The sequence below is a fragment of the Pecten maximus genome, chromosome 11 (assembly GCF_902652985.1).
Source record: "Pecten maximus chromosome 11, xPecMax1.1, whole genome shotgun sequence".
In the NCBI taxonomy this organism is placed as follows: Eukaryota; Metazoa; Mollusca; class Bivalvia; order Pectinida; family Pectinidae; genus Pecten; species Pecten maximus.
The window spans coordinates 39,213,483-39,240,950 of NC_047025.1; the positions used below are offsets into that span (position 1 = coordinate 39,213,483).

At 34.8% G+C, this 27,468-nt stretch overlaps 1 pseudogene; it reads left to right on the forward strand.

Annotated features, from left to right (window-relative positions):
• On the forward strand, nt 1-27,428 carry LOC117337423 (annotated as a pseudogene).
• The last annotated feature ends 40 nt before the right edge of the window (nt 27,429-27,468 follow it).

The window sequence follows — 27,468 nt, forward strand, 5'->3', positions numbered from 1 at the left end:
AACTTTGTTGTCTTGAACAAGAATAAATATGAGTCATAATAGTACAAAAACAAAGAAAAGTTATTTGAGGTATTCATGTATTATGTTTTGTGTTCCGTTTCCGTACGTACTTTGTTTAAGCATCTCACATAATAAAACAAAGATAACATCTTATTTTTATATTTAATCTCAATATGAAGTTTATTGCTTAGCTTTCCGGTCTCGCATGTTTGCCTTTTGGAATAACTACCAGACCGTGTAATTGCTGATAACTCCGTCAAGAAACAAGTGTAGACAGGAGACAAAATGGCCACGACGGAACCACAAGAGACTCCCTGCTTAATGGAATCCGGGCAACAGTCAACAAAACCTATCACCATCAAGCGAGACCAGTGGGCAAGAAAAACCGAGTTCCTGCTGTGCGCTATAAGTGGTGCCGTCGGTATAGGAAACATATGGAGGTTTCCCTACCTGTGTTATAAGAATGGCGGAGGTAAGCATTACATATATATGTGTACCTCGTAAAATCATAAACTAACCACAACACGTCTCAAAGAATCATTTTTAACGTCAAATGATGACAATGATTTCCCGTATTTCGAGGTTGTCGTAAACAAAGTACAAATGTCAAATATTGTATTCTCCGCCGGCGTTTTCGGTAGGAAAGAACTTGCCAAGTCTGTGTGTGTATTTTCTCAGTGATTAAAAAAAAACTTTTTCAATTCTCAAAAACTATGTCCTCAATTATATCAGCATTGTATTTAAAAACGAAAATGGTATTATGATGATTTTTCAATTAATTCTAATTAGTTTTAATGACGAAATGTACTAATTAAACAATCTCTATGCGTTGTATGTTATTCAGAGTGAGTTTATTGTTCCCTGTTTTGTGTCCATAGGGTTGTAATAATCATGCTCCATCACAGGTGCGTTCCTGGTGCCCTACCTGGTATTCCTGTTGTTGATCGGACTGCCGATGTTTATCATGGAGATTGGCTTAGGACAATTCATGCAAAAAGCTGGATTTGAATTATGGAATATATGTCCCTTATTTAAAGGTAAAATTTATGTATAATTTGTACGTTTAATAACATTTTCTTCACACAACAATGCCCATGTTCTATACGAGTAGCAATGTTTCATTGATATGTAAATACATTATCAACATAGTCATGTTTGCATCAAAATAATAAACCAAGCATGAAGTGTGTTCATTGAAACTTTTAAAACCTGCTAGGTCACTTAAACACTTAGTTTTGAAAATGTTTTCGCAATTGATACAGACTTGTCCCGATAAGTTCTTCAATAAATCAGTCTTGTATTAAATGAAAATAATTCTTACTACATAACTTGCTGGAGTAGTTAAGTGTCAAAGTATGTTTCTAAAAATAATTTATCACTTATCCCATGTAAGATTTTTTTCTTTTGGCTATGACAGTGGAAAATCCTGGCAATGACCACAAAATACATTACGTTATCACATGGAATAAAAACAGCAAAATGACTGTCTCCGTTTGGTTGTCCTCTTCATTTTGACTTTTAAAATCTGTCATAGCATATTAGGAGTGGGACGACTTGTGCGCCCGTTGTCAGTAATGTTGTGACCGGAGTGCCTTCGGCAGTATGTCCCAGTGAGAAATCACTATAAATCGGCAAACGTTCCGGCCTATCATAAGGAGACTTAACACAATCATACAGCAGCCTCCTAAAACGCATACGCACTCACCAAACGCATGCATATTGCACGCACGGGAAGCCGTCCTTGAATGACCTTAGCTGTTAAAAGAACGTTAAACAAATAAAACCAAACCAAATCTGTCATAGTGTTAGTCAGGGTTACATTGTATGTGCTTAAATACATTCTAAAGAGGTTTGGTGCATATTGACGGTTTCAAAATAAAAAGGAAGAAATGAATATTTCTTTATATGCCTGTAAACATGCATCATCAGAATTTCCAGCGTTTGAAGGGGTTTGACCAGCTTGTAATAAAAGGCAACTAAAAGTATATTCATACAAAGTTATCCTCCGATGCACTGGTATCAAAAAATTAAATTCAAGGACTGACCATAGATAATAATTTTCCCTCTCGTGAGGGAAATTTAACTCCATATATCACTCTGGCGCGAGCCCCTATGCTAATCCACATATTCTACGAGGAGTTGTCTCCCTTCTGGTTTTTTAGCTCACCTGGCCCGAAGGGTGCAGCGTCCGTCGTCCGTCGTCCGTCAACTTTTTCTTTAAATTGCTACTAGTCCTAAAGTATTGAATGGATTTTCACAAAATTTGGTCAGGAACATCCTTGGGGGAAGGGGAACAGAGCTTGTATACATTTTTACTCTGAACCCCACGGGGCCTGAGGGGCGGGGCCAAATAGGGGAAATAGGGTTAATCCTTTAAATCGCTACTAGTCATAAAGTTATGAATGAATTTGAACCAAATTTGGTCAGGAACATCCTTGGCAGAAGGTGAACAGAGTTTTTATAAATTTTTACTCTGAACCCCCAGGGGCCTGAGGGGCGGGGCCAAATAGGTGAAATAGGGTTACTCCTTTAAATCGCTACTAGTCATAAGGTTATGAATGAAGTTGAACCAAATTTGGTCAGGAACATCCTTGGCAGAAGGTGAACAGAGTTTGTATAAATTTTTACTCTGAACCCCCAGGGGCCTGAGGAGTTGGGTCCGATAGGGAAAATAGGGGTTAATCCTTTAAATCGCTATTAAATATTAAGTTACGAATGGATTTTAACTAAATTTGGTCAGGAACATCCAGAGAGGAAGGGGGGAAAGAGTTTGTATAAATATTGAGGGGCCTGAGGGGCGGGGCCAAATAGGGGAAATAGAGATTAGTCTTTAAATTGCTATTTGCCTTAAAGTTTTTAATGGATGTTAACCAAATTTGGTCAAGAACATCCTTGGGAGAAGGGGAACCGAGTTTGGATAAATTTTTACTCTACCCTTAGGGGCCTGAGGGGCGGGGACAAATAGGGAAATAGGGGTTTATCCTTTAAATTGCTATTTTTTATATAGTTATGAATGGATTTGAACCAAATTTGGTCTGGAATATCCTTTGGGGAAGGGGGAAAGAGAGTTTATATAAATATTGACTCTGACCCCCAAGGGGCCTGAAGGGAGGGGCCAAATAGGGGAAATAGAGATTTGAGTTTCAAATGGATTTGAACCCAATTTGGTCAGAAATATCCGTGGTGATGGGGGAACAGATTTTGCATAAATGGTTACTATGACCCTCAATCCCATAACTATGTATAGTATCGCTGTGCATTAAGGGATAAACACAATTCTTATGTAAAAATAGGCCAAAGGGTTTTCCCCACCCTAAGGGACTTAGTTTCTTTAAACACCATTATGGTGTAAAAATAATCCACATGGTCTTTCAGAGAGTACATTTTTGTATATGTATTAACAAATTGAACATGAACATTATTTTGACATTTGGTCAAATCCAACCAGGTGAGCGATACAGGCCCCATGGGCCTCTTGTTTGTTTTTGTTTTGTGTACAAAACCTGAACTTGCAGTCGCATCAATTGACCGACCTGGTTTCAGGTCTACGTGGTTGTAATGAAAAACACGTTTATATATATCTTGACTCTCAATTTTGCGATAAGATCACGCATTATTATTTTGTGGTATAATAAACAACTTATGACCCCGGTTGCGGGTGATATGAAGGTTTGTTTACCCTGCAACCAGGGCCATACATGCAAAATATTTTCCGTTATGTCTGATTAGCTCGTAAGGTAAAGACGCCGCTTGGATCATCACGATGTCTCTTTTATTCTATAGCTCACAATAGGGGCTTGTGTTTGACCGAATTTTACTTCATATAGAATACGTATAAACACTGATTTTGTTTTCATTTTACCGGATAGTTACTCTGAATAGTATCTCACAAGTATGGTATGAAAAGAGGCATTTCAGTTTATACAATTGCTCCTATTTGATAACATCAAGACATCTGATCACAGTAAGAAGGGAGACTTCAAGACAAATAGTTAACTGGAGTTTAGAACTTTTTTCAATGAAAAAATGATCCGCTCATCTGAAGGCAATATTGTTACCGCTATTTCTTTAAGGAAAGTACTGGAACGATATTTTTTAACTTCACAAGTAAGTTTCCCTTGGTACTTTTTTGTGCCCATATGCTGTGATGTCTGATAAAGAAAACACGATGGCCGACAGGCAGCCATCTTTGAAATTGACACTTGAAGTTATCTCTTATTCTTTAGAAAGACGAATGTTTTTTTTTCAAACTTCACAGGTAGGCTTTTCTTGGTATCTAGTTATGCAAATGGGATTTTGAATTTGATCCCAAATAAAAAGGACCACCAGGCAGCCACCTTGGATTTCAACAGTTAAAGTTTGTAATCTCTAATTCTCGAGAAGAATTTTCGTCAAGGCAACAGGTAGGCTCCCCTTGGTATCTAGTTGTTCTCCCTTGCTTTTGAGCCTGATCGGGAAACAAAGATGCCGCCAGGCAGGGATTTTTTGTTTTGACAATTAATTATTTTTATCGCTATTTGTTTTAAAGTCCTGGAGGGATATTTCTCGAACTTTACATGTAGGTTTCCCTAGTCTCGAGTTCTGTCCAGTCAATTTTGATTCTGATCAGGAATACAACATCGCCTTGACAATTGAAGATTATAGTTATTTATTGAAAAGCACGGGAGGAATAGTTCGATTTTGAATCTGTCCAGGAAAACAAAATGGCCAATAGGCAGCCATCTTGGATATTGACAGTTTAAGATTGCTATCTCGATTTCTCAAAAAAAATCTTCCTAGATCTTACTGACATTTCATATGAAGGTTATCAAATTATTAACATGAAAGAAGGGACTAGTAGAGAGAAAATCAGTCTGACAGCACAAATAAAGAACTTTCAATGGTGGGCGCCGAGATCCTTCTGTTCGCATTATTATCAAAATGTACAAACAGCTGAAAAAATTACATGTGTCAGCAGTAAGACCCATGGTTAGATATGTTACGTACTAGATAGCAATCAAGTTACTTCAGTTAAATTGCAACATAGTAGTGATGTATAGTGAAGTATAACTGACTTTGTTATTTACGTGACCCATACGATCCTATGTATACTAATGTTAGTTGTACGTAACAGTTTCGTATGTTACTCGTAATTTCAAGGCCTAGGTGTAGCACCTGACTTTATAAAATATTTTGCTGCAATATTTTACACATTCTAGGTAAATGGATCCTTATGTTTTGATGCTTTAAACATTTTCCGGAACCCTTGTATGTTCCTGCTATTGGTATTATATAAATCAGAGAAGCGTTTTACTGTTATTACATAAATAGCTATTATTAATGAATTTGGTGCAGGCCAACATGCAGCTGTCATGAAAGTGAAAACAAAGTGTGCAAAGATACTTGTGAAAAGGCGTGTGATTTTTAGCCCACCATCATCAGATGGTGGGCTATTCAAATCGCCCTGCGTCCGTGGTCCGTCCGTCCGTAAACAATTCTTGTTATCGCTTATCCTCCGAAAGCACAAAAGGGATCTTTCTCAAATTTCATATGTAGGTTCCCCTTGGTGCCTAGTTATGCATATTGCATTTTGAGACCAATCGGAAAACAACATGGCCGACAGGCAGCCATCTTGGATTTTGACAATTGAAGTTTGTTATCGCTATTTCTCAGAAAGTGCTAAAGGGATCTTTCTCAAATTTCATATGCAGGTTCCCCTTGGTGCCTTGTTATGCATATTGCATTTTGAGACCAATTTGAAAACAACATGGCCATCAGGCAGCCATCTTTCTCAAATTTCATATATAGGTTCCCCTTGTTTGAAAAATACTAGAGGGATGTTTTTCAATTTACACAGATTAGTAAGAGGAAGGGAAAATAGAGAAAAGATCAATCTGACATGGAACCTATAAAGATCGTTCAATGGTGGGCGCCAAGATCCCTCTGGGATCTCTTGTTCATTAAATAAAGTGAATAAATCGCTGAATAGCAATCAGATGCGTCTTTTCAAAAGGCTTATAAGATTAAATATCCGTAAGCATGTAGTGGCCTTAGATATCAGGTAAGCACGTAACTGATCGAGAATCTTAAGTCAACTTATAACCTGCAGAGCACCCCACCAGGTCACATTACACTCAGAACGGGCAATCCAGTCCTCCAACTTCCAAAGTGCAGAGCGTAATTCCACGTCAGGGGACGGAACCAAAAGCCTGTCTCACAGGGGCGAACACTCAACTAAAGGCCAAAAGTGAGGCATTGTCTAGAAAATTAGGAAGAGGTGTTGAGAAATAAGAGAAAGGGTAATATCCCAAATTTAGTCGCCTCTTACGATCATGCAATTGGGGCAGCAGGTACAATTATTACGCCAAACCTGCAGGGCCCCGCAGCCTTCCAAAACACGAATACGCACTCACTACATGCATGCATGTCGCACGCACGGTATACCGTCCTTAAATGACCTCGGATGTTGATAGGACGTTATACAAATAAAACCAAACCAAATCTTTTTATATTGAAAGCCACTTCGCGGAATATAATTTGTGCAAACTTTTCAAATAATGCATCTGAATTATTTTCTTCCTACCATATCAATAAAAAAAATTGCTTGTGCACAAGTACCTGTTGGTGTTTCGGTATAAACTTATTGCTTATTATTTATTTATTTATTTTCAGGCCTGGGTTTCTCCTCTATGTTTATAATTTTCCTCATTAACATTTATTACGTCATGGTGCTGATTTGGAGCGCCTTTTACTTCGTAATGAGTCTGACGTCAGATCTACCCTGGGCTACCTGCGATAACGAATGGAACACTCCCGTGTACGTATCACATGTACCACCGCTGGTTCATAAGTGGTTTTGAGAATCACTGGTTTTCGCATGGCACATTCCTTTTTTTATAATTGTATGTTTAAACTCGGTACACGTTTTTGTCTTTTTACGGTCATATTTTTTTTATTATGATGTAACTTGCCTGATAAACATCAAGGCCACGGGGGAAAACAATTACAGATACAGTCACAAACAAACCGTACACACTACTACGTACGATGATACAATGGATGACACGTGTTATTGACGTGCTACAATGATTACGTCAGACAATCGGACGTTTAGCTGCAAGATAATAAACATTACATACTTCAAATAAATCATTAATATCCGGGTTACACAGTGATTGAGGTTTTGTCCTGTGTATTTTGGCCTTTTAAGGTTGATGTTTGCCTTTATCGGATGACGCTTAGATGTATGTTTTGTCCTCGTTTAAACAGGTATATTTCGTACTTGTGTGTGACGTAATACTGTATTACATATTGCTATCGTTGTGTGTCGATACTCAAATTTATTACATTTTACCATTCATTCTATATTCAAACCCGATTCGTTTGCAACGCGTGTTTTGATTGGTTACGGACCATGTTCTAATCTGCGATAGAATCATGATCTATCGTGTTAAGCCATGCCCCTTTTCTAATCAAAACAATATGGCGTCAAGTTCGACTCGTAGCGAAATTCAACAGTATGCACCATTTATGATTGATGATCCATGAGATTGTAATCGAAAGTGAAGAAATCGAAAAGAATGAATTAACTGCATACATTTAACAAAAATCGTTAGCATCATTCTTACCGTCATTTATTGATTGAAACGTTCATTTCGTCCGTGTGTAGGCATCTAGGCCTACCTAGCCAAGTAAAATCCGAAATGAAATGGAACAAGTGCACACAACTTCACATAACGGTTGAGCCTGTATAAACACATCAACACTGACTTTGTCAAAACGCACAAGTCGTTATGCATACTGCAGAGTAAATCCAAATATGTCGTTTAATCTTCGGTAACAGGACTTTTACACAAACCAAAAACACCGCTTCGTCAACATACAGGTCGAACTCTCGCCAGTATGGGCGTGGCCAATTGACCGACTTTGAAAGCTTCTTTCTGATTGGTCAATCCGCCGTAGTATGACACGTCACTAGCGGAGGTCACAGAGTACTTAACAGCGTACTTGTAGCGGTGTAAAACAATCTTTCTAAATATTTGCGATAGTAAACGTGTTAGAATGCGGATAGGACGTTGTTTTTCGTGGCTATACTGGCGATTACAACATGAAATTTGGTTTAAACTCTCGACCTATCGGTCTCTAGTTCAAACCAAATTTCATGTTCTAATCGCCGGTATAGCCATGAAAAACAACGTTCTATACCCTAAATATTTTATGTATTTGAACAATCAGAATACTGCTTACAATATTTGCAATGGCTTTCTGTCATGTTATATGACGTCACAATGCAATATAAAATACATAAAGTCATGATTTGGCGTACATTTGTGAGCTATTGGCAGGGGACCGCATTGAGTTCTGTGAGTGATTAAGTAGCACCCGTGAAAAAAAAAAATTCGGCCACACTCGTGAAATATATGATGTATAACTGAAGACACTGTTAAAATTATACATTTTGTCCTAATTTGTTGATGTATCGGATTATTTTGTCGGTGTTTGTTGGTAATCTTGAACATTTTGCCCTCTTTTGTTGGTATTCCAGTTTATTTTGTCGTTGTGTGTTAATACTGTGGTTTATTTTGTCCTATTTGTTGGTATTTCAGTTTATTTTGTCGTTGTTTGTTGGTGATCTAGAACAATTTTTCCTCTTTTGTTGGTATGTATGTTAATTTTGTCGTGTTGATACTGTGGTCTATTTTGTCTTTTTTGTTGATGCTTTTGCATATTTAATTATTTTTGTTAAGGCTAATGCTGTAACTTTTGATTTCTCCGCATGTTAATAATCTCACCATCATGTATTAGGAAACAGTAACTTAGGTAACAGTTGCTGGAATCCATTGGTATATAGCATCAGTGAATACATCATAAGTAAGAAAGGAGGGGTGATCAAGCTCTAGAACGCTGTGCTGGGGTCAGCTAGTTTGAGTTCTGGGCACGGGTTTGGTATTTTGTCGTTTTGTAAACTTGCCAGTCTGTTAAAGAAGGATGGATCTGAGATGGATAATGGCTTGGAGCTTAATATCTGATAGCTGAGTGTAGTAAGTTGCTTGAAGAGAGTAAAAAAACCGTACATAAGATCTTCAAGTTATTGTTTATTATTTAAGAGAAATATTCCATGAAATAGCGACGATCACGGTAGACATAGTTTCACTTCTGAGATGATACTCCATGTGCGGCGGAATAACGTCTTTTATGTCACAACAGATTGTATTAGATGAAATGATTCATTTGCATATTGTTCATGTGCTATATTGTTTTTACTGAACAAACTTAAACGGAAAAAAAACCAAACTAAACGGCAAATGGCCTTATATTACAATACTGATTATAAGTGTCAACCAATTGTATTGCTTCTTGATTAAAGTAAGAAAATTCGACACAGAAAGTCGAATACTGAAGTATTACAATAATTTACAATTCGTTTTCCATTCTTAAAAATAGTTCAAATTGTGCTTTGCTTCAGGTGTGTCACAGGGCCCGGATATAATTTTACTGATTCTATCGATAACATTACTGGAGCCGAATATAATGATACGGTCAATAACGCAACAGTGGATTCAACAGTAGAGTTCTGGAGGTATGGTCGAAAGTTCAAACACACAACACTAGAGATCTGAAGGTAAGGTCGAATGTCCAAAACACACAACAGTAGTGTTATTGAGGTAAGGTCGAATGTTCAAAACACACAACACTAGAGTTCTGAAGGTAAGGTCGAATGTTCAAAACACACAACACTAGAGATCTGAAGGTAAGGTCCAATGTTCAAAACAAACAACACTAGAGTTCTGAAGGTAAGGTCCAATGTTCAAAACACAACAGTAGAGTTCTAGAGGTATGGTCGCATGGTTCAAACACAAACAATGGATTTTACACTAAAGGTCTGGAGGCAAGGTCCTATGATCAAAACATGCACAATAGTTCTTTCAACAGTAGAGGACAGGAGATAGGGGTAGCGGTTAAACCATACGCATTACTTGATTAAACAATAGAGGTCTAGAAGTAAGGTCACATGTTCATAACATATACAACAGTGAACCAAGCAGTAGAGGTCTGGAAATATGTTAGAATGGTCAAAACATACACAACATTTGTTTTAACAGTAGAAGTCTGGTGGTAAGTTCGCATTGTCAAAACCGCAAAAACACAATGAAGGCTTCAGCAGGATAAAAACAACAATGGGTTTAACATGAGAGGTCTGGAGATATGGGCCAGCGGTCAAAACACGCGCAACAGTGGACTCAACAGTAGAGGTATTGAGGTGAGGTCGTATGGTCAAATCACCAACAACATTGGATTCAACAGTAGAAGTCTAAAGTTAAGGTATCATTGTCAAAAAACAATAAATGCTTCAGCAGTAGATTTTTGAAGATATGATGCCAAACAACATGGCTTTAAACCTAGAGCGTAGGCAGTAAGGACGAACGATCAAAACACACAAAACTGCCCTTGATGCATGGTTGATGTATATTTGATTAGTGTCCAACTCTAGTATAAAGAATACATGCATACGAGTCCATTATAATGAATAGACTAATATGATCTAAGCATTTCAATGTAAAATTAGCGAATAAGCATGAATAAATAAGAAATAAGCTGATTCAAGTACACTCCGACTGCTATTATTACAGACGGACAGACAGATAAGCTGACTCCAGTACAACTACCACTGATATTATTACAGACAGACAGACAGACAGACAGACAGATAAGCTTATTTCAATATATCCACCTGGCAGTATCACAGACGAACACCAAGATAAGCGGATTCCAGTATAACCCCACTGATATTATTAAAGACGGACATACAGATTAGCTGCTTCCATTACAACTGCTATTATAACACAGATGATGTGCTCGAAAATGTGACATGATAAGAAAATATAGATTTCGGTATACAATATACTGTAATAATATTTGTTTGATTTTGACGCGAGAAAACATAATGTATTTAAAGTTTGATTGAATGCTGTAATCGATTCCATGGTAATCCCCCTATTACTAAGTATAAATAAACATAAAGGGATGGCATCAATTTAAGAAATTTCAATCGCGCAACTCTTCATTAATATTTGTCACCTGACCTCAAGATGACAAGAATACGTCATCTAATAACAAATGTTTCAGATACCGGACCCTCCAGATGTCGGATGGTATGGAAACGCCTGGAGGAGTTGTCAAGGAACTAGTTATATGTTCGTTGTTTGTGTGGATATTGTCGTATTTATGTGTCTGCAGGGGAATAAAAGTTACCGGAAAGGTAGATATCAATTCAAGTAAGGCGAATTATGGTTTGGTTTGGTTTAGTGCGTGAGAAATGCATGCGTGTGGTGAGTGCGTATGTGTGTTTTGGGAGGCTGTGGTATGCTCGTGTTATGTCTCCTTTTATAGTCCGGTACTTTTGCCGATTTAGTGCTACCTCACTGAAGCATAATGCTGAAGAGACCCAGTAGGATAGCCCACTCGGTCCCATTATACTGACAACGGGCAAACCAGTCCAACTCCCGAAATGCTGAGCGCTAAGTAGGAGTAGCAACTACAATTTTCAAAGACTGGTATGTCTCGGCTAGGGGACAGAACACAAAGCCTTCCTCAGAGCGGCGAACGCTCAACTAAAGGCTAAAAGTGAGGCATTGTCAAGGGAGATATTAGGAAGAAAGTTGTTCAGAAAGAAGAAAAAGAATAAGATCCCAAATTTAGTCGCCCCTTACGATCATGCAATAGGGTCAGCAGGTATAATTATTACGCCCTACCTGCAGGGACTGAAACAATAGAAAGGTATCAACAAAACCAATCTTGTGAAGGATAAATAAACAATTGATAAAGATAAACAATAGTTAAGGATACATAAATATTGTTGGGACAAATAAACAATAGAAATGTTGTAACAGTAGTAAGGGAAAAATAAACAATAGAAATTGAAATCTTTGCTGTCCCTGGTGGCGTACTGTTTTCTGTTAGAGCATTAAATCGAAGGTGTAATTCATGAATCCAATATTTATAATGATTATTTGTTGTAGATAATGTATGTGACATCACTATTTCCTTACGTAATACTGACAATCCTACTCGTACGTGGAGTCACCCTCGACGGAGCTACAGATGGCATCCGATTTTACCTTGAAGCCAAACTTTAGTTATCTTAAAAAATATCAGGTAACTGTATAAAGTATTATCAGTTATACTGTTTAAGGTCAATTACATTGCGTTATAATTTTGGTTGAAAATGAAGCACTGAAGGTTCAATTTAATATCGTTATATCCTGAATCTACGTCTTTGCGAGATATACACTAGTTACATTTTTGTTCATTTTTGGCAAAATATGTTTACCGCTGCTATGTCTTCACTGTTCAATATAGGCATAAAAGTGATCGGACCAAAAACATATATATACCCAACAGAGGAACAATGTACCGACTCAGAACATATTCATTATACTGTCTTATTCAGGTCTGGACCGACGCTGGTACACAGATCTTCTTTTCACTAGGTTTAACGTTGGGAGCTATGCCAATGATCGGTTCCTATAACAAAGTACACAATAACTTCTACAGGTAAGGACTTCAATGGCCGGAAAATGGGGTTCAAATTGTTTTCAAATATATCGGTGAAAATTTCCCCTTTTTTCAATATAATTGTATCGATCACAAGCGTGAAAGTACATATAATTGTGTCCTCGCGCAAATGGAGATTCATTCAGCATACACGTTTTTATTAGTTTTCTTACATTTTGTTTATATATATATATATATTCGGATATATCCGATAGAAAAATAGAAAGTATTTCATCACCGTCTCACAGCAGGCAATGCCAGTGAAAGTCGTGGGCGGTGACATCATTAATGTAAAATCAATAAAGTGTTAAGTATGGTGTCGTCAACATCACCACTAGTTTTCGGCCATAGGTATCACTATACCATTTTGTGTTGGTTGATATTATCATTAATACTAATACACGTTACCCTTAGGGACTGCTTCTTCATCGCTGGTATCAACAGTCTGACCAGTTTATACGGAGGATTTGCAGTCTTTTCCATCCTCGGATTTATGGCTAAAACCCAAGGATTACCAATATCCAAAGTCGCTGACGCAGGTACTCTCTCTCTGAATACCTTCAAATTAATTCTCAATGTTTCTTTCCTTGTCATTAAGAGGGGAAACATCCTTCAAATAAGGATAATATAGTTAATTTGCGTTTGATGTTACGTTGAATGTGAATGAATTAACCTTCCGAAGAATATGTATTTCTGAAGTATATTTATATAATTGTACCGCTATATTCAGAAGGAGGAATCGACTAAATTAATTGCAATTTACTAATTGATTGTGGAAACCACTAGCGTATGGAGTTTTAAAACAAGCGCCTAAAAGATTATATGTATCCTCAATGATGCTATAAATATTACCGGATGTGGAGATGTCACGTTTATAAATCAATACCTTACAGGGTGTATAGGTGTTACGTTTATAAATCTATAATTTACAGGATGTAGAATTGTCACGTTCATAAATCCATTCATTACCGGATGTAGATTGACACGTTTGTAAATCCATACTTTACAGGATGTAGATTGTGACGTTTATATATCCATATATTACAGGATGTAGATTGTGACGTTTGTATATCCATATATTACAGGATGTAGATTGTCACGTTTATATATCCATACATTACAGGATGTAGATTTTGACGTTTGTATATCCATATATTACAGGATGTAGATTGACACGTTTGTAAATCCATACTTTACAGGATGTAGATTTTGACGTTTATATATCCATACATTACCTGATGTAGATTGTCACGTTTATATATCCATATATTACAGGATGTAGATTGTGACGTTTATATATCCATATATTACCTGATGTAGATTGTCACGTTTATATATCCATATATTACAGGATGTAGATTGTGACGTTTATATATCCATACATTACCTGATGTAGATTGTCATGTTTATATATCCATATATTACAGGATGTAGATTGTGACGTTTATATATCCATACATTACCTGATGTAGATTGTCATGTTTATATATCCATATATTACAGGATGTAGATTGTCACGTTTATATATCCATATATTACAGGATGTAGATTGTCATGTTTATATATCCATACATTACAGGATGTAGATTGTGACGTTTATATATCCATACATTACAGGATGTAGATTTTGACGTTTATATATCCATACATTACAGGATGTAGATTGTGACGTTTATATATCCATACATTACCTGATGTAGATTGTCACGTTTATATATCCATATATTACAGGATGTAGATTGTGACGTTTATATATCCATACATTACCTGATGTAGATTGTCATGTTTATATATCCATACATTACAGGATGTAGATTGTGACGTTTATATATCTATATATTACCTGATGTAGATAGTCATGTTTATATATCCATATATTACAGGATGTAGATTGTGACGTTTATATATCCATACATTATCTGATGTAGATTGTGACGTTTATATATCCATATATTACCTGATGTAGATAGTCATGTTTATATATCCATATATTACAGGATGTAGATTGTGACGTTTATATATCCATACATTACAGGATGTAGATTGTCATGTTTATATATCCATATATTACAGGATGTAGATTGTGGCGTTTATATATCCATATATTACAGGATGTAGATTGACACGTTTGTAAATCCATACTTTACAGGATGTAGATTTTGACGTTTATATATCCATATATTACAGGATGTAGATTGTGACGTTTATATATCCATACATTACCTGATGTAGATTGTCATGTTTATATATCCATATATTACAGGATGTAGATTGTGACGTTTATATATCCATACATTACAGGATGTAGATTGTGACGTTTATATATCCATATATTACAGGATGTAGATTGTCATGTTTATATATCCATATATTACAGGATGTAGATTTTGACGTTTATATATCCATACATTACCTGATGTAGATTGTGACGTTTATATATCCATACATTACCTGATGTAGATTGTCACGTTTATATATCCATACATTACAGGATGTAGATTGTCACGTTTATATATCCATATATTACCTGATGTAGATTGTCATGTTTATATATCCATATATTACAGGATGTAGATTGTGACGTTTATAAATCCATACATTACAGGATGTAGATTGTGACGTTTATATATCCATATATTACAGGATGTAGATTGTCATGTTTATATATCCATATATTACCTGATGTAGATTGTCATGTTTATATATCTATATATTACAGGATGTAGATTGTGACGTTTATATATCCATATATTACAGGATGTAGATTGTGACGTTTATATATCCATATATTACAGGATGTAGATATTGACGTTTATATATCCATACATTACAGGATGTAGATTTTGACGTTTGTATATCCATATATTACAGGATGTAGATTTTGACGTTTATATATCTATATATTACCTGATGTAGATTGTCACGTTTATATATCCATATATTACAGAATGTAGATTGTGACGTTTATCTATTCATATATTACAGGATGTAGATTGTGACGTTTATATATCCATATATTACAGGATGTAGATATTGACGTTTATGTATCAATACATTTATAAAGAATAAAGCATATTACTACAGAATAAGTACATTTATCAATTCGCTTTAGGGTTGAAACGAGAATCAAGATTAATTAGGTCTAATAGTGATGTAAGCACATTTATTTTAGCATGTTAAAACCCATGATGGCCACAGCATCTGTCAGATTAGTAACCAATATTTTCACCACATCATTATATCGCTGTATTTTAAGGCCCCGGACTAGCATTCATTGCCTACCCTAAAGCTGTTACACAACTGCCAGCAGCTCCATTCTGGTCCAGTCTGTTCTTCTTGATGCTCTTTGTCGTCGGCTTTGGTAGTCAGGTAAGTACTTTGTAACAATACATATTACATTGTACCCTCTGTCGTGATTTCATGCTATATATATGTACATACCTGTAGAAAAGTAAAACAAACTCTAATTCAACTACGAATGTTTTGGGAATAGGGTGTTTGAAGTGGATGAAAAATATTTTATCACATCAAAACAAAATCGAGTCGATCAGCTTATAAGCATTAGATTTATCAAGATTACCTAGTCGCCATTATTGTCGTCTGGGAAATTATGTTTATATATCAGTGTTGATATACATATATAGATGTTACCAATGTTATAAGTATGCACATTTGTCGGTATTCCATGCAGCTATCAATACTCAATATCTCATTCTTGGAAAGCAGCAGTATTTCAATTTTACATTGGTTTGAATGTGACATATTATGTAAATATACAATTAACCAATCAAACAGCGGTATCATTGTATGATTAATACGTTATTGTATGTTTCAATATCGTTAGCCTTGCAATTATTAAAAACACGGCCAGAATAGCAATAGGTCTATTGTCCTTAAACTACAGAGCGATTTAGTTCGCTAGCGTAGGATCGAGGACTTGAAAAATTACACGGTTTATATTCACGTTAAATTAATTCAGTTCGAATTTTTTTGCGAACAAACACAGAGTTTAAATATATCGGAGTTGATTATTCACACAATTTGTTACTGAATCGACGAGTCTACACCAGCAGTATGGAGACTTTGAATATGTGGCCTGTGTACAAATTACTATATCCTCTTTATTTATTATTTTTTTTTTTTTTTTTTGAAGCTTCTATCCGGTTAAAAATCGTGTGTTTGAAAGAGGTTATGCCTAGATGACATATTTTATGAGAACTTCCAACTCTGTTCACCTCTGTTCAGAAGCATATATACATTGGTTCAGTCAATTGAGGGTTCAACAGGGAGATAATTGCAACAGAATTTATTCTTAAATGGTTGACCGAACTAAAATACTATGCACTTAGCTATAACTATAATATCTAAGGAATTGTTTTCATCTATATATAAAATTTGGATTTATAGACTTGTATGTTAAGACATTTCTTTCCGATGCCGCGGATCACCAGAGACAGAAAACTGTTGTAGAATATCCCGAGATTTACCTCTCCTCTGTGTTTACAGATTGTTGGTATCGAGACTGTAATCACCCCTATAGTGGACCTATACCCCAAGAGACTGAGGACAATGAAGGGAAAGATGTTTCTCTACGGCGTGTATTGTGTCGTGTCGTATCTGCTCGGCTTTATCTTTCTGACGAAGGTAAGCTTTAAAGAGGACCTCACAGGTAAAATAATATATAGATTGTCGTGGAACAGACTGTAGGTATATACACATGAAATGATGTGCATAGGTAGAATATATACTAGATATGTGTCTCTCACTCAGGTAGATACATGTAATATAAGCTGAGGTTTTGCGTCCTTTATCAGATAATGGTCGGGGTTATCCTGAAGTTCACACCGAAGTGAGAAAGGATTTTTTTCTTTCCTCTGGGAAAATACTAAACTATTCAAAATAGGTACATACATGTAGCCGCCCTCCTTCAACTTAAAATTGTTGATGGTTAACATTGGTCAACCGGTCTTTGGAGGAGTTTCACTCATTACCGAAGCTAACATGTATAGTGGTGCCGACAAAACCAATCACCACAGATTGGTATCATGTCACGTCTCTCCGCAATCTCCATTAACACGAACATACCGCAGCCTCCCAAAACATACATACGCACTCACCACACGAATGCACATCGCACGCACGGGAGGCCCTTTTTGAGTGACCTTGGGTGTTGATAGGACATTAAACAAATGAAACCAAACAAAACCTCTCCGCTATCTCCAAATATTGGTATCAGATCACTTCCCTCCGCAATTGCAACAGATTGGTATCAGATCACATTTCTCACCCCCATCTCCAAAGATTGGTGCAATGCCTGCTCAATCCTCTTCTTCCTAGATGTATAAGGCCATTATTTTCGTAGATTGATATCAGGTCATCTCACTTCATTATCTCCATAAACTGGTATAACCTCACCCAACCATATCAATAGATTTGTATGAGGTCACCTCTCTCCTCCTTGTCCGTATATTGTTAAAATGTCACCTCTCCGAGATAGGAATCATGTCAACCCTCTCCTCTTATATCAAGAGAGTTTTCATGACATCTTTGTATAAAGTGTGTATGCTTCTGTTAATCTGTTTTTTTAATCCATATATAGGGCGGGATATACGTGTTTAACCTTGTGGATTACTACGGCGCCAGTGGCATGCTGCTTGTGTGGCAACTGATGTGGGAGGCCATAGCTGTAGGCTGGATAGTCGGTGCGTCTATACATGAAATAGATGATGTGTGATTTTCTCCTTATCCTCTTTTTTCATGATATGGATTCCATGTGATTATTATTGTATTAATTATATATATATATAGCCACCTTCCGGATTACATTTCAACATTTATTTATGTCTATGATTCCTATTCAGTTTATTGTTTATATTTCAATTCCTTACCTTACATACGTAATTATTTTACGACGGAATTTAAAGTCAAAAACATGTCTCCAAGAATACCTAGAGTGTAAAATTAGCGTCTCGTCTAAACAAAGTGTGACTTGTGCTGTTGCCTTCTTATTTCGGTTCATAGTGATATAACCTGAAACTGTTACAGCAGTGCGAATGTCATATATGTACAGGGGATTCTGACACAATGACTTAAAAATACTCATTTCGATTCTTACTAGGTTTACTGCAGCGTTTATGTAAATATTCAAAATTCAAATACAACAATCAAAACTTTTAAACGATATAATTATATGCAGGTAAGTTTGAAAAATGATGGTATATCGTTAAAAAATAAATATAGGTTGCAGCTAGTTTAAAAGGTACAAGATTATCGACCCATAAACGATACCATATTTCTAACTAAAAATCGGTAAAATATATAGAGGAGTATGACAGAATATCGATATTTTCGACAGTGCGAAGAACGAGTGAAAAATATCGATATATTCTCTCATACGAGTGAAATATATGTTATATTAAACAGGAAACCATTAACTTTGCATTTCATAAACTTAAAAACAAAATTGAAAAAAAAATCGAAAAATTAAAGTGTCAAAAAGAGCAGGAATCAGTAATGACGTCATTTCTTTGTGACGTTACTCCCCGTCAACTTGACGGCGCCATTTCAAAAGGACCGATCAGCGCAATTTAAGCATTTTCTTCTGTTATCGGATAATCCTTGCATGAATAGCTAACGCCAAGCGAGTATTTTGTCAAAAACTAGTCTGAATATTTCAGAAATACAGCAAAATAACCAATTTATCTATCTCCGCTTCGATTGGAAAAATCGGCAAGTTTCAGGAATACAAAGGTTCGGTCTGATTGGTCAAAAATGAAAACAAAACTTATATTTTCACTGCAAAATCTTATATTTTCACTGCTCATCGCTACAGTGAAAATAAAAGTTTTAAAAGTTTGGTAAATTTCTATATTTCACTGTCAAAAATGCAATATATATATATAGTAGAAAGCGACCGTTTTGACACAAAACAAACTAAACTCATTTCTTCTCCATTGACGATATTCGCCCAGAATCTTAGTTGGCTAAACAGTTAGATGTCTAGTGGACAGAATAGCCTGATGTCTCGAATGAAATGTTTCTAATTAGCATTTCCTCGGAATGACAGTTCTATATTTCACTCCAACTTGAAGCAGCAAGAATCATAACAGGCCTTCGTTCAGGAACTTCACACAACAAACTTTACATCGAACTTGGTTGGGAAACTCTGGCTGCCAGACGAGAAAAACACAAATATATAATGTTGTACAAATTGACACATGAACTAGCACCGAAATACTTACAAGACATATTAACTCCCCTTATTAACAATCCTGATGACAACCCTTATCCTCTTCGACAAACTAGACTTTTTAATCCACCTTTATGCAGAACAAATAACTACTTCGATAGCTTCATCCCATCTATGTGCCGCACTGCTAATACTAATGATAAGAATATCCTAGAATCGAATACACTTCAAAATTTCAAGCTACAGTTAGACAAAAACAAAATCCATGAAATGGATTCGGTTAGGATTTTTAAAAATGAAGGCGATAGACGAGCAAATATAGTTCTAACACAATTAAGAAATAAATGTAGCGACCTAAATTTTGATTTGCATAATGACCACCTAAAAGACAGCCCAGAATGTACATGTACAAACCATTTAGAAACAGTATCCCATTTTTTCCAAGAATGCCCACTATACAATGACCTGCGTAATAATCTTTTTAACTTTCTTGATAACTGTGCTGCTAACCATAATCATACTTCTATGGAAACCCTAGTAAATGGATGCTCGAGCTGTGATGGTAATACAAATAAACTGATGCTACACCAGATTCATTATTATATAGGTAAATCAAATCGTTTCAACTTTTACAAAATATAAAATTACATGATGCCATTATATCAAATATATTTTGAAATTGATTATGTTATACATATTAAATGGACAGTCTAGTAATCAAACTATTATAACCCCTGTTAGAGTCTGAATTCAGTTGAACACTGCTGTGAATGTATATGTATTTTCACTTAAATAAAATTTAACCTGCTATCACTTCATATTATTTTAATTTTCCTCTATGTACATTTCAATGTATCATTCATTCCCTATTTCTTTTATGATTACAGGTACATGTATGATGTAGTGAAATTTTTACTCTCAAAAAACACAGCTTGGTAGATATCACTTATGCAAAATTTTGCATACGGACATTTGGTCTATCTACCAAACTGTTAACTGAATAACTATGCTACTATTACATACATATAATTATGTTGAAATGTGCTAATCAAATCTGTCATACCTTATAAATTCAAATGTATGTTTTGTTTGTATGTGTGTCTGTATGTGTATCTGTATGTGTATCTGTATGTGTATCTGTATGTGTATGTCCAAAATTAATTAGATATAAGTATAAGAGTTATCTCCCTTTCAATATGTGTATTGCTGTATGTTAATTGTAAGTATATATAATTCCATTTCAATTATCTGAATTAAATTTTCTACTTTTTCACTATTTGTCCACCTATAATATGGAGAGAATTTATTTAGGCCCTGCCTGTTATTCAATCCAATTGACTTTGTAAATAACACCTGTACATATATGTCAATAAAATTTGTTGAAATGAAATGAAATGACAGTTCTAGTTTTGTAAGCTGTCGATATCTATAACAGAAGCTTTGATATTTGGAACATAATTAGGCATCGATTAACTTTGTATATAAAATTATTTTAAATGTGTGTGTATCAACGTAACATTGTATATACATTAATGTGATATCAATATCTGTTTCAGGAGCGGACTATTTCTACGATGCCATGGAATATATGCTGGGTTATAGGGTCGGACCATGGGTCAGAATTTCCTGGAGATACCTAACCCCAACATTGAGTATAGTATGAACGCATTTTCTTTTTTCATCATACTTATATATGCATTTCAGCAATTGTTTTAAACTAATAATTCACAATCACAGGAGAAAAGCATCCATACCGAGGTACAAAGAACTGACTCAGAACACAAATTTCTACTGTAGTTATTTGAAATTTGAAAATTGCATAGTTTTATACTGCATGGTACCTCACCTTTTGAGTTAAGAAAATAAATTACATGTGTGCTACAGTAGATTTAACGAAGCCTTACGATGTAATAAATCAATGTCACAAAGTTGTATGATGTAATTAACACATGCTTTAACACAGTTCAGAGTCTTTGTGATGTCTTTATAAATATAATAACACAGATCGGAAGCTTTGTGATGTAATTAACAACTGTTATAACACGGATCAGAAGCTTTGTGATGTAATTACGAAACAGATCAGAACAAAGCTGGAGATTGCTATTCACAAATTTTACAGAGCAACCGTTTATATATATACGATTTTTAAATTAAGGAAGGCACGCGTGTACAGTTAACAAGTGAAATCTGAATTTCATTTAAGGTTCTGCTGATCTTACAAGGACTGAATTTTAAGTTGTTGTCTGGAACCGATGGCTATGAGTATCCTGATGGAGCGCACGTATTTGGGATAATCCTAGGACTAGTACCAATATTTATATTGGTCGGTGTAGCAATAGGACAGATACTGCGAACACCTGGGTCTTTCATACAGGTATGTTACTAACTACATTTAATATTCACTGTTATAAGTACCTTGTGCAATTGATTGATTCAGACAAAGTCCATTATCTAGTACAGATCATACCACCACATGCCTTGATGTCGATTGATTGTTTGATAAATTATTTTGGTTTTATCTGGTGAATTGTAGCTATGTTTCTACAAATGATTGATAGTATTTATATAGGAAAATACGTAATAAACTATCAACAGGTAAAATATCATTCACCAACCAATCATCAGGTAAAATATCATTCACCAACCCATCGACAGTTAAAATACCATTCACCCACCAAGTAACAAGTACATTATCCCTCACCAATTAATCGACAGGTAAAATATCCTACACCAACCCATCGACAGGTAAAATATCCTTCACCAATCGACCACCAGGTAAATATCCTACACTAACCCATTAAAAGGTAAAATAGCCTTACCCAACAGGTAAATTATCCTTCCCCAACCCACCAACAGGTAAAATATCTTTCCCCAACCCACCAACAGGTAAAATATCCTTTACTAAACCACTTAAAGGTGAAATATCCTTCACCAACCGACCAACAGGTAAGTGAAATATCTGTATCTAAACTAGCAGTAGGTGAAATATCCGCATCCAAACTACCAGTAGTTGAAATATTCGTATCAATACCACCAGTAAGTGGATTTTCCGTATCCAACCCACCAGTTGGTGATATATTAGTATGAATAGCACCTGTAGGTCAAATATCCTAATCAATCCAACATATTTATAAAGGTGTTAATTTTCTTTTCTTGTTTCAGCGATATAAGACAACATTAATACCTTTGATTGATAAATCACAACACGGTTCCCTCGCCAGTGATGACTGTGAGCTCTCCGGTAAACATAGCAAAATGGATAGACTCCTTGTTGGGCGTGTTTCTGAGCAGATCGATATAACCAATGCTTGAACCAATTAAACCCTTAGTTAACATGCCTCTTTTTGAGTGGTTTAGACTTTATTTGTGTGCTGTTATTATTTCAGCTACAAAATTATCTAATCAGTATACAGAATAAACATTTTAGATTAGAGCAATGTTTATGAGAAAACGATTTAAAGTTGAATATCCACCTTGGCAGTTTTGTGCCTAGAGCATGAAAAACCCGTGTTTATAGAAAACCGAACGAGTTAGTTGGCTAGCTAAAAAGTCGGAAAAAAATGGTGAGTGAAAAGTATGAGTAAATGGGGAAAAAGACGAAATAACATCAAACAAACGAAAACTGTAGATATATTGGTACACTAACGTTTTGTTCAACACGAAAAAAGGCTATATTTACCGCAGTTTTGTGGTACAGAACAGACCAACAACTTTTAGAGGACTGACTATTTTGTAACTTACAATTTTGAAAAGACCGTTTCGACATGTTATGCTGGTTCATTGAAATCCAAAAATAGTTTTTAACAGTAAATGGTTCATTGCACTGAGAATGGTGATCATGCTTCAATAGGTAAGAATGCGTTATATAATATTAAATAGGATATTTTTTTCACTAACCACCCATTAATGTCTGTTGTTGACGCTGCAGTTCATTTACATTTTACTTTGAATGTTTCGGAGTAACTAGGTTATTTTACTTTTATTTATTCATCCATGTGAAAATTTTCATATTCAACATTTTTATTTTTATATTAAAAAACATGATATTAAATATCAATTTAATGTTACAATCTTTCAAATTCGATCAGGAAAAATGAAATCTTATTTAGAAACATAACAAAATAGATGCATCGAAAAGCCCACTCGACACACATTTTTCGCACATTATAATATTTATATGTATATTATATAGATTAAAGGTTTGTTTTCAAGACTATCTTTTTGACATGTATTTTTCTATTTTAAAAACGGTCACCAATAGGTCGAAACAGACCAATATGCGCCATACCTCTATGGCAATGTTTGTACTTAATCATTTGTTATCGAATCATTACTTTTGCTGTAAATATTATGTATTTGGTATTTTTACCATAAGTGAGCAATGAGTAACTGAAAAAAAACTGTTTTGGGCTACCTATGGAATGTCATTCAACTCCAAATGAATATCTTCTATTTATAATATGTATGACCCATCAAAAGACGGGCAAGGACGATCTCGTCTTGATTTTTGTCTCTGTAGCAAGGAGACTATCATTCACTGGTATTTCCTTAAATCGAACGTAATTTATTTTCTGCATATTGATTAAATTCATTTTGCAACTGTGGTATTTTTAAATATTTACTTTGCAAGCATTTTTTCAAGAGTTGATATTCCCCAGATACATCTAATCTACTCGCACGGAAGCAAAGTTGGATTTAGTGAAAGTTTGGCAGTCTTTGGATTTTTTGTCTGTTTTTCTCATTGTGATAGCGCTGAACTGATGGTGATTTTATAGCCCAACCTCATTGAAGCATAATGCAGAAGACATTCAGCAATAAACAACCCCTGGCCACATTGTACTTACAACAGGCTAACCAGCTTACCCTCTCCTTAGTTGCCGAATGATAAGCAGGTGTAGTATTTTCCAATTGCATATTGAAATCATATTTATGTTAAAAAATTAAATAAGATTACTTTGCTTTCTGAAGTTTTGCTGATACCCCTGTAAAATTGACGATGAGTGTCATAGAATATATAAGTTTATTTATGCCAATGTAATGATTATATATTACTTTAAAATGATAAAATATGGAGTGAGGATGAGTATCATAGATTTTTGATGTTCACTTAATATATGATGATGATATAAACCCGGTCTTTAATTAGATGATGAATATTGATATATAATTACTTTTTGAATACATATAATTTGCTGCTAGAAAACAAATCGGGAATGCGTACTCTAGATCTGCCTATGGTAAGTCCTGATAAGTATTGAACACAACATTGCATAACTAGTATGAATGGTTTGTGTATGTTTATGCATGATGAATGTGAAACCACCTGCGTGAAGTAAATAAATATATATTTTTTATTTAAGAGAAAAAACATATATTGAACCTGAAAAATAGCAACCCTGTTAAAATATTTAATCTTTATTATCGGTATATTAAATGATTGATGTATATTAAATTGATCAAAGAAAACAAATAGTAGACTCCCTTAGCTATAATGAAATGTACATATTTGTAAGCAATTATAGTCAATTTCGTAATTATCATAGTTAATAACAGTTAAACAAGATACAGTTAAATTCAAAGGTTGTCCAGTTGCATTTTGTCTGGTTTTCCTGTAATTGATTTGTGTGTTTCCCAGTCAATATGGGGTAGGTTAAAGTCTCCACCTACAAATGAAATTTTGTTTGTTGTTGATATTGTTGGAATTATTTCATACGAACGAAAACACAATTTAAATGGTACACCATATGAGCACGATGTCTGCATAGTATGTACACTAATTGATTAATTAAGAAACACAAGGATCTCTGAAGTATTTCGGTTTTACATTTGTACGTCTGAGATCATCTGAAGTATATTCAAGAATGAAATGATACTCGCCTTCGATAACTTATTTCTCAGAAAGTGTTTTCCTTGTAGGTTGATCAAAAGGAAAGTAGGGAAAACATCAATCTTACATAGACCCAATTTAGATAATGCAATGGTCTCTCTTGAATCTGCACAATCACATGTATATTACTGTTTCATTTTAAGCTTGATAAAAATAGTTTTCAAAAACCATAAAAGAATCATGCATATTTTAAAAATATTTTTTTGTTTGTTGCAAAAAAATGGAAGGAACATTTTCAACATCGGGCGCTTTATGAAAACCTCAAATTTCTGAACTGTAGCTAAACACACTTTTGATAAAATCTTCGGGAACATGCCCTTGAGTATGTTAACATTACTATTATAATTGAAAAGGATTCAGTGAACTGATCTACAACATCTACTGGAGTCCCATTTAAACCAACTTTCGTCAAGTTTTAAATATCTGCAGAAGTCCTAAACGCATGCTTTTTGAGCGGAATTTACGTGAAAAAAGTTGTAAAAGTTATAAGGCCTAACACTTTGGAATCGGTTACCAGACAATGTTAGGCAATGCCAAAACCTATCTTTTAAGGTTGAATGCAAAAGCATGTGTCAAATTTTATAGCATGAGATTATCAATGTCTAGAAGTTTTAGTAATACAGAATTAGTATCTTATTATTGTATCATATATCATTATCTTACATGTATTTCATGTAACTACTAATGCCTAACTTTCATACTTATTTTAGATATATGGCATGATAATATTCATGTGTCATATGTTTTATACAAGTTTAAAGCATCTATCATGACATCTTTTGTCTATACATTCCTTTAATTTACCTTAACTATGATATCAATGTTTGTATGTGCTGCTTTACTTTTACATGTTGTAAATATTGTACATGAAATTGTCGACCTCTTGGAAGAAGAGTTTTGCGACTCAAAGTGTCATCAATTAACAGGTCTATCATATATATAGAAACGTTATTTTGTAAGCTTAAAACATCTCATAAATAAATCTTCTTATGGTTTGATTATTTTATTCTTAATTAAGAAGGACCTATTGTACGATGCATAATCGAGGACATATGCTTTCAAGCGTTTGAAATACTTTAATGAGTCATTTCCGTTTCCGTTTATTATTAGTATGTGTTTACCTTTTTTCGTGTGTGTATGGAAGTCGTACGGTCAGAAGATTTCTCTAAAAACAGGATGATCGACATATCCTGCCTTATCCATCCTTTTTGCATTGATAATGGGTAATTTCATTAATGTCCATGTTTTCTGGACTACGGTAACGGTCGATCGCTGGTAGTCTTCTAAACACAAAGTTATTTTTAAGAGATTATGTCAGGGCTTTTATCACTCCGATAATCCATGCAAATCCTTACCTTAATATATATATTATTTTCTTCTTTCACTATAAATAGTATTATCTTGCTGTAATGACATTGAGAGTAACCCTTGATCATTACAGAATCTAAACCTTGTTCATCTAAATGTCTCTTACCAGTACCTCGTGTCAAATATTCTGAACTATTGCACAGACACCTATGATATAGTTGTATTATATAAACTGACGAAATATTTCCAATTATATTCAAAATGATAGTTGCTGTTATCATATTATTTGTGTATGATGTGTGAATGTAAATGTAATTAAGATATATGAATGGGTAATCTTCCTCTGACTGTTGTGTTTTATAATTTTCAGTTCAAAATTTAATATCTGTAATTTACAAAATATCAGTCTATCACTTTAGCCACCATAGTAGAGAATTTATATAGGCTTTGCCTGTTATTTGATCCTGTTGACTTTGAACATCTTTGTCAATAAAATTTGTTGAAATGAAATGCAACATGTTTTTATAAATAAGATAGAAGCACTTTAATA